The 12,084-nt window shown below is 39.7% G+C and overlaps 1 protein-coding gene across 3 annotated transcripts in view; it reads right to left on the bottom strand.

Annotated features, from left to right (window-relative positions):
* The window catches only part of LOC126720285 (vesicle-fusing ATPase-like), a 38,182-nt gene that overhangs the window by 6,117 nt on the left and 19,981 nt on the right, over window positions 1-12,084 (bottom strand). For all 3 annotated transcript variants that reach the window (XM_050422608.1, XM_050422607.1, XM_050422609.1), the window contains exon 3: window positions 4,682-4,849. The gene's annotated coding sequence lies outside the window, so the exon portion shown is untranslated. The remainder of the gene's footprint in view (window positions 1-4,681; window positions 4,850-12,084) is intronic.

Here is a 12,084-nt window from a genome sequence, read left to right as displayed (position 1 = left end):
AAAGTCATAAGTGACAATGTTCAACAAATCAACCAAGAAGCTTTAAAGCTCAAGAGCATCACGAGAAGGACCGATGATGATGGGGGAAGAAGGGTAATCTGGGTTCTTAACCCTAGGAATGTGAAGCAACTCATGGAGGAAATTTGAAGTTACATAGATCCTAATGCCTCTAACACGTGTCTCAAACATGGGGACACAAGTTTCAAAGGCACCAATGTTAGAGTAAAACCCAAACAAGGATGGTGAGGCACGTTACAAAACCAAGGCAAAGAGATTCTCAACCACTGGAATGGAAGGTTGTAGGAATGGTAGTAGGAGTGAGATCACCCAAAAGAATTTGATGCTCAGCGAGGCTGACATTTCTAAAAATTTTCAATAAAGATCTCAAGGTATCACTAGTTAGGAAACCTAAACTTTAATGGTCTGTTTGGATGGAAGGGGGAAGGAGGGAGAGTGGAGGAGTAGAGTAGAGTTGCTAATTTTGTGCTAAATTTACTCTACTCTACTCTTCTCCCCCTCCCTCTCCCTCAATCCAAACAGTCCGTAAAGGTATAGAGGAAGAGGTAGTGGAGGAGAGAGAAATGAGGTTATGACAAGGAATGGCTTCCTTGGGACCCATGGAAAATAGGATTCTCTTTAGAAACACAGGAACCAAGAAACAACACAATAGGGATCACAATTAAAGTGAAATCCACAAACAATTTGTTAGCATGTGATTCTACATGTTCCCAAACCCCATAAACAAACATCCATCCAACACTACAACACTCAATGCAATTTCAACACACAAAGCCTAGAAATTGAAATCAATATACCCCAAATGTCACAATGCATGATATACAATGAAAATTTATGAAAACTCCCAATGAAATTTGTACAAAATCAACACAAAATAAAAACACCAAAAATGAAACCCTAGGTCTAAAATGCAATGCATGACACAAATGCATGATTATAAATGAATTAGAGTGACTTACCAAAGATTTGGGAGTGAGAGAGGACCAAAATGAGAGAAGGGGGCTTAATTTGGTGCTTTGGATCGAGAGGAGTTATAAAGAGTCCAAATAGAGAAAATTTGAAATAAACTGCCAACTACCCTAGGTATTTATAATACCCACGATTAGATAGATCCAGGAACTATCAAAAAGGTATTGAGAGGCAGTCTCAATAGATCGACTAGGTGTCAGGAAGGAATCAGAGACATGATAATGGGGGTTAAAGTGGCTTAATGGATCAGACAGGGATCATGGTAGAGTTGAGAAGTCTCGATAGATAGAATGGGGTATTGAGTAGCTACCAAAGAGACAGAAAGGGGCCTAAATCTACTTGATGGATTGATGAAGGAAGGCTCGTTAGGTCGAGAAGGTACTAAGGAGGTATCGAGATGTCTTGAAAAAGCAATGTAATGCAGCATTCAATATGAAGCACATGTAATACACAAACATAACCCTCATCAAAATGAGTTAAAAACAAGATAGAATCCATGCAATTTATCTCGAACACAAATCAAGCATACACAGCTAAACCATCTATCCAAGTTTATTTTGAAATTAAGTCCATACAGTTTAGCATGCTTAACTAGTACATGTATCACTTAAGATAGCGAACCACACAACTACTAGTTAGGTAATAAGAGTATTAAGGAGTATGCATTTAGTGTGTGAAAACATTTGCAAGTAAGCATATGTGAAACAAGATGTAATGTAAACTAGTGAGAGAGACATACACACTCACATCTTAGTCATAACGGTTTGAAACAAATTATCACCTTTGAAGTACATCCTATAATTTCCACATCAGCTAAACCATATGCAAACTTTGACCAAAGTGTATATAGAATTTGATGCTATTTAGCTCAAAGAACATTCATATTTGAATATATGAGCATAAATAAGAAAGAAAAGAATAAGCCCTTTATTAATTTTTATTATACATCATTTTTCTTGATATGTAGTGCTTCACCTTTTATTTAGCATGGCTTTTATCATTTGCATGGAGGTGTTTCTTTAGATTGACGGATTTTAGTAGTGAGGTGGTTATTACGCCTTTCTCTTAGGATTTTTTAATCATTCCCATCAAAACAAGTGACATAGATTTAGAGTATTCATGATAATCTCATAGTCTACAGTCACATAAAGAACCAATATATGGCTCATGATGCTTAATTATGCATAAAGATATTCATCTAAGTTGCAAAAGGTACACAAACATGAATCAATGTTCATTGGGCAACCAAATGTACACATGTACCAGCACACACAAAGATTTTTGTATTTTTTAATTTTTAACTAAATTTTTTTTTTCTTTTTGAATTTCAGAAAATAAAGAAAAAAATGCAAAAACTGAAAAAGAAAAGAACTAAACACTACTAAAATAAGCTAGACTGACACAAACAAGAAAAAAAAACAAAAAAACAAAACAAAAACAAAAGTAGCAAACACCAAACAAAATAATACACACGGCTTTCATAAAATGAATGCACGAGAACACACAATATGAAGACATGCAAGGATAAGGTCAGAAAAGAGACAGAGAGAATTGTAACACGAATGTAGAATGAAAGCCTTAAGCAACAATACCCTTCGCCACCCACACAATCTTAATGGCAAGCTGTGTGGTGGAAGAGGTCTTCTTCTTTCAAGATTAGCGTTGAAAAGGTTTGGGGGGATTCATGTTCCCTTGGAACTGAGATAGAAGGCTCAAGGCCTTAATCAGCTCACCAACCAAAGGCATCGAGTCTTGTGCCTTAGTCTGAAATCCATTGTTTGGCACACCATTCTTCTTTTGGCCAGCAATCCATTTGAAGTAATTGGGACGGGCGTGTCTAGTTGCAACACAGTGGTAGCATAAATGAGATCTCTTAGGCTAAGAGTTCTTCTTGGGAAGAGGATGAGGATTAGTCTTGGGAGGACTTCCAAGAACAGATCTGCCCTTACCAACCTTAGGTATTTCACCTTCGGTTTTGGTCTTCTCAGATTGTTGAACAAATCTCCACGAGGACCATTAGGCTTATAAGCGATGGGAGTAGAGGAATTAGAACTATTATACCCTAATCTAACTTTAGCAGAATTGGACTTCTGAACACTTAACATTTCATCAAACTTAGAGCTAGAAATTCTCTCTGATTGGGACCGAGCATGACTAAGTTCAGCTTCTAGGGTTTCAACCTTGTCTACTAAACTCTTATTCTTAAATCTAAGAGTTCCTATGGTGTGATTTACCACATCAATCTTGGTAGACAAATTCTCTTTCTCCAGATCAACTTCACTAAGCTTCTTTAGGGTTAACCTATATAGCTTCTCATGTCCTTAGCTTCCTCAATAGCATTGGTCTTATCATGGAATCGCTCAAGGGGAGACCTAAGAATTTTCCTAACAATCTTAGGTTCTTCTATTATTGTTCCTTTTAATCTATAGACAAAATTCACTATACCCTTGATTTTAACATAGAACTCATCAAAAGTCTCATCCTCTCCCATCCTAATTTCCTCAAAACTAGAAGTGAGCATTTGTAGTTTAGAGGCTTTCACGGCCTTGGTTCCCTCGTAACTGGTCTCTAAGATGGTCCAAGCTTCCTTGGCCACAGTTGAGCAGTAGATGTTTTCTTAAATTCCTCTAGGGAAACACCACTAAAAATCATATTCAAGGCTCTACTGTTGTAGTTTGCTACCTTGTTTGTCTTATCATCCCATGTAGATGGTTCACCATCAGGCTTCTTCCATCCTATTTCTACATAAAACTAAACATTTTCATCCAAATATTTTAAAGCATAATTAGTACCATCAAAGTATGGTGGAATACCAAGTAATTGACCATAATCCATGACAAACAAGGGTCAATGGTCACATTGAAGAGATTAAAACCTAATCAGAGTGTGTCTACTATAATAACCAATTCCCAAGTTGATTAATTAGTCCAATTACATGCAAGATTCAATTAAGGCACAACCAAATCACAAATCAAGAGTTAAGTGCAATGGAAATTAAATTTGAAATAGGCGATATGATCATGATGGGAAATTTTTTTCGCACGGATGATTATTTAGATCAACACTCCTAAAGAATCCACTAACAAGAATTGAGGTTACAATTACAAGGAATCTTACCCTATCCCAAAGTATCTACCTACAGTAGAACCTACTGATCTATATAACATCTCAGATTCAATCTAATTGGACTACTTCTAGAAGAATATTTCTTCTTTTCACGAATCTCCTATTTGTGTCTAATTCTCACAGCAATCAATGATTGATGCAGATTGGTCCAAAGTCCTTCACAGCAATACGCTTTGATGAACCAGTAGCAACTTGGTGTACAAAACCCTAGGTGCACAGGTCACAATAGCTTCATAACTACATGCTCCTCTTTGTCGTTTATGATGACAGCTGAAAAGATTAGCTTTTATATGCCCTGGAACCCTGGTGCAAAAATCCTAAGACAGTCCAAGTCATCATGGGCTAGAACAATCGTTTCTATTATGAAATCTCATAGCTCAATAGATTGAGAGGTATCGAGCTAGGATCAAGTTTTTATTAAGTCTCGATAGATTGACAAGTTTTGAGTAACCTATTTCAGCAACTTTTCTTGAGCAATCTCATGAGCAAATACAAACTCCTAGTTAATAGCATTAGAATGCAAAAGAATGATTTTAAAAAGGTAATTGATTAATTGAAGTATAGGATATCGAATCTGTACAACCAACTTGTCATTCACCACAACATGATAGTTTTTCTTGAACGTTTTAGACCATCTGCTTTGGAGTTGCTTGTTGATCATGATTTTCTCAATTTGTTCCACCTTCATGTAAGCCAAATTTGTAAATTTTGTATCATTTGAAGTAATACCAGAGACCTGTAACATCAAAGTTGGAGTTGACATAAAACTTTCCTTTAGGCTCTTGATTCAAGAAATGTATGCTTGAAATGACAAGTGAGAGGTTAACGTAAAAGAGAAGATCAAATATTCTTGAAAAATCAAGAGAAAAGTTGAGAGGTTTGTGCACTGCACAAGGGTTTTGGTATGGGGTGTATGCAAAAGCACTGATGGAACTAGTCATCATTTGGCAAAATCCCTCATTTCCTTAGCTCCAAAAACACGTCTATCGCTTCCTTAGCATGCCACCTTTGCGACACCTTTGCAAAGATCACCTACGATTGCTTCCAAGAAACTCTCACAATTTTTCTCAAACACCTCATGAGCATTTCTAAACTCTCCCACTTTACAATACAAGTTAATGAACCCACTCTCATAGTACTTATGGTAGTCCAACCCAACCCTTATGGCAACGAAATGAAGTTGCACAACTATATAAAATAATGGGGTGTTTAACAATGGGGCAATACCCCATTGATTTTTCTCGAACACAGTGCTTTGTTAGGTGCATCTAGTCTAATGTATGATCGTTTAATTTTTTTCCAATGAAAGAGCATAGAGTGCAATTGTAGGAGATTGGTTTGGATAATATGCGCAAAAGTTTGATTCGGTTCCAATAAGTTTAGCACAATTTGACAATTGGGTTGCTATAGTTTTGGTAGAGAATCTGGGGGATCTTGGTTTGTTGGAAATTGAGCATTGACTTGGGTGTCAAAAGGTGTTGTTGCCTTTTTCCCTATATTTTTCATCATGGCTTTGAGAGATTTTTATTTGGTTCTCTTCTTGCACATTCAATGGCTGTGAAATAAGCCTCGCTTGTCACACTCTGAATAGCCTCAACGGCTTTAACAAAGCTTTGAGGAGAGGGTGGCTGAGGTCAAAGAAGCTACTCTTCTCCAGGGCTACACAACGCATCAAGGAGATAGGCTAGCTTATCTAGTTTTTAGAAAACAGAATTGAGACTAAAGTTAAATTGAACAAGGGGAAATTACACTTAATCACCTAAATTATACTCCATTTTACATTTATTTCCCTAATTATGAGAATGCACACTTACCCCCTTTAAATTATTAACCGCGTAACATTTGCCCACCCTAAACTCTAAGAGTGCACACTTACCCCTTAACTATTGTCCATGTAATACTTTGGATCCCATCACATGGATAATAGTTTATGGAAATAAGTGTGTATTCTCATAATTTAGGGTTAAGTGTAGAAATTGTATAGTTTAAGGGGTAAAGTGTACATTCTCATAATTTATGGGGTAAGTGTAATTTCTCTTAAATAAATGCAAAAAATAAATAAATATAATAATAATGAGGTGTAAAGCTGTGATATGTAAGAAGTTTATTTTTTATTTTTAGAATCATGATATGTAAAAGTGAAATTGAAGAATATACACACAAAAAATATATGGAATTATGAAAATTTGAATTAGTGTTCTTAACTTCTTATAAACTTCTTGATGATTAACCAGGCTACCCCCAAACATTAGTTAGTTCTTAGAATGTTTTTAGATGTAGGAGAAGGAAAGGGGAGTAGAGGAAAGGAGATGAGGAGACTTTAATGAACCATATTTGATTGTTTTCTTAAGGCTAAAATGCAAAATTGACCCTCTAACTTTCTTCAGATTTCATTTCAGTTATCTAACTTTGTTTTCGTTCATTTCAGTCCTCTAAGTTTCAGATTTATTCAATTAAGGCCTTTCCGTTAACTTTTTTGTTAAATTTTTTTTTTTTTTAAATATGGAAAATATTTTTCAATCATTAATTGAATTTTTTTAATTAAAAAAAATTGAAGAAAAATTTATAAAATTGAAAAATTAACCTCAACATATAACAAAAGTTGATGGAAAAACCTTAATTGAATAAACTTGAAAATTAGAGGACTGAAATGAACAAAAGCAAAGTTAGAGAACTGAAATGAAATCTGAAAAAACTTAGAGGGTCAGTTTTGCATTTTACCCTTTTCTTAAAGGGGAAAAGGAGGTTGGAGGGGATTTGGATGAGTATCTTACTCCCTAAATCCCTCACCCCTTTTTTCTTTTTCTAAGGACACATAATTTTCCAAGTTTGGGGAATTTGGAAGGGGATGGGAGGTATTCCACTTATTTTAGAAGAAATTATAGTATCGATTTTCCCTTATGATGTTAATTTATATTTATTGTTTTAAAGCTAGAAAAATTATCATATTTATCAATTTATATGTCTATTCCCATACCTTTCCATCTCTATACTTAATTTTAAAATATCCAAATAAAGGGAAGGATTATCTATTTTCTTTCTCCCACTTAATTTTTAAAACATTCAAACACTAGGAAAGGGTAATCATTCCTCTTCCCCTATTCTCTCATTCCCACTCAATCTTCAATGACGTAGTTGCAATATATGAAATAATCTACCCAAAAAAATAAATTGATCAAGCATCAAGAGTGTGTTTAGCTTTTGCTTATTTGCTAAAAGATTTTTATTTTTATCTCAGTTTTTTTTTTTTTTTTTTTTGTAAATAATATAACTTTTTTTAAAAGAAATAAGCTACCTTTTATATTTTTGTCACACATTTAATGTATATACCACATATTTAATATAAAAGTTACCAAAAACAAAATATTTTGATAAACACCATGCAATAAGCTACCAAAAATAAGTTGGTGTCAAACGGATACTTGACTAATTCTTTACAGCGAGTATAACTTTCATACCTAATTTTTTGAATGGTGTAAACTAAGTAGCATCATGTCCAACAAAATCACTGCAAAGAATCTTATGATCAAATTGATTTTTTTAATAAATATTGGGATAATTACACTCTATTCCCTTGAGATTTGAGAAAATAACACTCCACCCTAAACTTGAAGAAGGAAAATATTTTCACCCCTTGACATCTGATTGACCAAACTTTGTTAAATTAATATTATGAGCAAGTTTTCAAAAATATCTTATTTCATTATTAAAATTGATTGTTTTAAAATTTTAATTAAAGTGTATTTTAAAAAAGTGTGAATTTTGCTTATAATTTTTTTTCTTTTTTCAATGGGTTATGGAGCAATTTGTTGTTGCAAGTATTTTGGTACGTGATAAATTTTGCATTTTTATTCTAAATTTATCAATTTTATTTTACTAACCATGGTTAAACTTTTGTAAAGAAATTCTTACAAAAATTTAGAATATTTCATTATTAATCAATCATCAATATATATTGTGGTTGCACGATTTTCCTGGCCCAACGGCTGTTGATCAGGCCTTGGCCCAAAGCACAACCCACAATAAATACTTGTAGAGAATGGGTTAAAGAACTTGGCCTCAGTGAAACTAACAAGTCTAATGCATGTAATGTGCTATTTGCAGAAGTAAATAAGAACGTAAAGAAGGATTCCTCAAGTCTGATTTTATTTCTCTTGTGCCCCACGGTCGCGTCCACCAATCGGTCAATTTTGGGTAGGGGGAATGGGTCCTTGGGGCACGCCTTGTTCAGGTCCGTGAAGTCTACGCAGACCCTCCACTTCCCCGTCTTCTTCCTTACCACCACTGTGTTTGCCAACCACTCGGGATAAAAGACCTCTTTGATAGCCCCTGCCTTTTTTAATTTTGCCACCTCGTCTCTCACGGCACTAGCGTGCTCCTTTGAAGGGCGTCGGGGTGGCTGCTTCCTCGGAGTGGAAGAGGGGTTGACGTTCAGGTGGTGGCAGATGAGGCTGGGATCAACTCCAGGGGCATCGTAGGCGTCCCAAGCGAATACGTCGACATTTTCTCTGAGAAATCTGACCAGTTCCTCCTTTTCCTGAGAGGGCAATTCAGAGCCGACCTGAAAGAACTTCTCCGGGTCATTGCTGACAATAACCTTATCTAACCCTTCACACCTTATCTCCTCGGCCAGCCCTTCGTCCTGCTTTGCCGAGGAGGCTGGTTGCTATGAGCTCTTTGGGGCCGAGGCCCCGACCATGGGCCGATGTAAAATGGCGGCCACCACACACTTCCTGGCCACGGCCTGATCTCCTCGGATCTCCTCTACTCGTCCTTGGGATGGGTATTTCACTTTCTGGTGAAGTGTGGAGGTCACGGCCTCTAGGCTGTGGATCCATGGCCTTGCGACTATCGCGGTGTAGGGTGAATAAGCGTCGACCACGATGAAATTCACCTCCACCACCTCCGCCCCAGTCTGTACGGGCAGTCGGATTAGCCCCTTCGGCGTGACAAGCTTCCCCTCAAAGCTGAGGAGGGGGGAATCATAAGCTGTTAAATCTTCTGGCGTCAAGTTTAGCCCCTTGTATAGGTCGGGGTACATTATCTCCACCGCACTTCCCGAATCTACTAACACCCTTTTAACATCAAAACCCCCAATCCGCAAGGTGACCACCAAAGCATCATCGTGAGGTTGAATCGTTCCTTCTTTATCCTCATCCGAGAATCCCAGTATCAAAGAGCTTCCCTTTTTTAACCTCTTGGGCTCTCCTTGCCTGCCCATGTAGGGGAAATGATCCACGGCTAATACCCTGGGGATGGGCGGCCCAGTTCTTCCTGGTGCAGCGAGGATGACATGTATCGTCCCGGTGGGGGGTCTTAAAGACACGTCCCTTCGAGGCTCTTGTGCTGCTTGACCGGGATGGCCGCTTGATGGGTGCAGCAGGTGACGTAACTTTCCTTCTCGGACCAATTGATCTAGATGATTCCACAGACTCCTGCAGTCCTCAGTAGTATGCCCGTGGTCCTGATGATATTGGCAGTACAGGTTCTGATTACGGTTGGCAGGGTTTCCAGTCATCTTTCCCGGCCATCTGAAATAGGGTTCATCCCTTACTTTCTCCAGTACTTGTTGCACTGGCTCTCTGAATACGGCATTCACTGTTTGCGGGTTGCTCTGCCCAGCTTGTCGCGGAAAATCTCTCCTCGGCTGACCAGGATTGTGACGTTCCATCCTGAAATCATTTGCTTTAAAGGGGACAACCTTCTCCTTCCCCTTCCCTTGCAGCTGATCCTCCTCCACCCTTTTGTACTTGTCGATCCTATCCATTAACTGTTGGACGTCAGTAACTGGTTTTTCGGTGAGGGACTTCCTCAAGCCGTGCCAGGTAGGGAGGCCGCTTTTGAACGTGCTGATAGCAACATTATCATGGTCGTCGTCTAAATCGTTATACACTTCCCAATACCTATCCGAGTATGCTTTCAGAGTTTCACCTTCATGCATGGACAGGGACAGCAGCGAACTGAGCGGTCGAGGGACTCTGGTATTTGTAATAAAACGGGAGCAAAAAGCTTGAGTGAGCTGCTTGTAGGAGCCTACGGAGTTTGTCCTCAGGCTATTGAACCACCTCATTGCCGTCGATCCCAAGCTGGATGGGAAGATCTTGCACATTAGGGCTTCATTTTGCGAATAGATCGCCATTTTCTGGTTGAACTGACTCACGTGCTCTACCGGGTCTGTTCTGCCGGTATAGATGACGAACACCGGTTGGTTGAAGCGTCTTGGCAGCTTAGCCCCTTCGATTTTGCTCGTGAAGGGTGACCTTGAGACCTGATCCAACGCCTTCTTCATGGCGTCGCTCCCCAAACCTTTGTTGGATGGGCTCTCATACTTCCGTACTGGACGTGGTTCCTTTACGTAAGAGAAGGTCTCGCTTGGGGGGGTCCTTGACCTTCGCCTGTAACTCATGTCCTCCGCCTTAGAAGACTCGCCTGAGTCAGAGGGAGATCGTCTTCGCTGTACACGTCGCAACTTCCTCTTTAAGTCATCTATTTCTCGCTGCATGGCCTGGTGACTATTCCGCCTCTGTGACACATGACTTCCTGTCTGAGTGTGACTCTCACTCGTCCGGGTGGTATGTGCACTCCCCTCACGATTCCCCCTGCCGGTCTGGTGGGTTGGGTTATTTTGCCTCTGGGACTCGGCGGGTTGTGTCCGGTGGGAGTTAGCTTGGTGAGGATCCTCCTGGTGTGGATCTAGTTCTTCCATGCTCGACTGTTGCACTAGCTGATGCCCTAGCTCTTCCCACAGACGGCGCCAATTGTGGTTGCACGATTTTCCTGGCCCAACGGCTGTTGATCAGGCCTTGGCCCAAAGCACAACCCACAATAAATACTTGTAGAGAATGGGTTAAAGAACTTGGCCTCAGTGAAACTAACAAGTCTAATGCATGTAATGTGCTATTTGCAGAAGCAAATAAGAACGTAAAGAAGGATTCCTCAAGTCTGATTTTATTTCTCTTGTTCCCCTTACAATTCTCCCGTCCCTTCTTTGAGGGATTTCACTACATTATATATTTCTCTCCTTTTCATCCCAGCCTTACACCTGTTAGTCATCCCAGCATCCACTCGAGCACCTGTCCCATCAGACGCCCTCATCAGACCCTTTGTGAGTTGCAGAGGCCAAGGCGGTACTGTTCAGGAGTCTTTTCCTCATTAATGCGGCCAAGAGGGTGGTTGGGGCGCAATTAATGTGGTGGTAGCCTTCCGTGAGATATTTTGAATTTAATTCGTTTTATATGTTGGGGAAGGTGAGCTGAAATGGCTGAGCAGAGTTTCTCGTCTGGGCTTCGTGATGTCCGAGGAGGAGTTACTCCTCGGACAGGTTTCCTTGACGCTATTGGGGTTGAATAGCGCTTCATATGAGGCTTTTCGTTGGACAGGACGCTCCTCGGACGGGCCTGAGCTTGGAATAGCCCATCATTTTTGGGCTGGGCCCCACAATAGCCCCTCAAAACTGCGGTTTTAACCTCCCTTCGAGGAGAAAAGCGGGGTTTTGATATTTGTGAGTGGAGGGAAATAAGGAGATCGTGGGGTGCGCGTGCGGACCGTTACTTTTGACGCGTCACAATTTACGAGACGTGGTCATTAACTTCTGGAGGCGTTATGTTCCCTTCATCCAACGGCTTGGCGTGAATCGAACGGCCATCGTTTCTTTCTCGTATTTTTAGGCAGGGATGATCTTTTCTCTCTCCTCCCTGCTATATAAGACGTCAGCGGGGCTCAGTTTCTTTTTTCATCTGCATTTCACAAACCCCAGAAGGCTCTAGAGAACTCCAGAGATATACGAACACTTGCGTCCGTTACACCGCCGTAGCTGTTCTTGTGAAACGCTTCGTCCAAGAGAGATTCCCGGGCGTCCCCTTGAGCGTCTTGTGAAGGTACCAGTACATTTCGCCTTTCTCTCCGTTTCAATTTCTTCCTCGGACTCTACTTTTCTTTCCAGTTTTTACTTTCATTTCCTCAGTTCAGTTC

Source organism: Quercus robur, chromosome 4 (genome assembly GCF_932294415.1).
Source record: "Quercus robur chromosome 4, dhQueRobu3.1, whole genome shotgun sequence".
Taxonomy (NCBI): domain Eukaryota; kingdom Viridiplantae; phylum Streptophyta; class Magnoliopsida; order Fagales; family Fagaceae; genus Quercus; species Quercus robur.
This window is presented reverse-complemented; position numbering and strand designations above follow the sequence as displayed.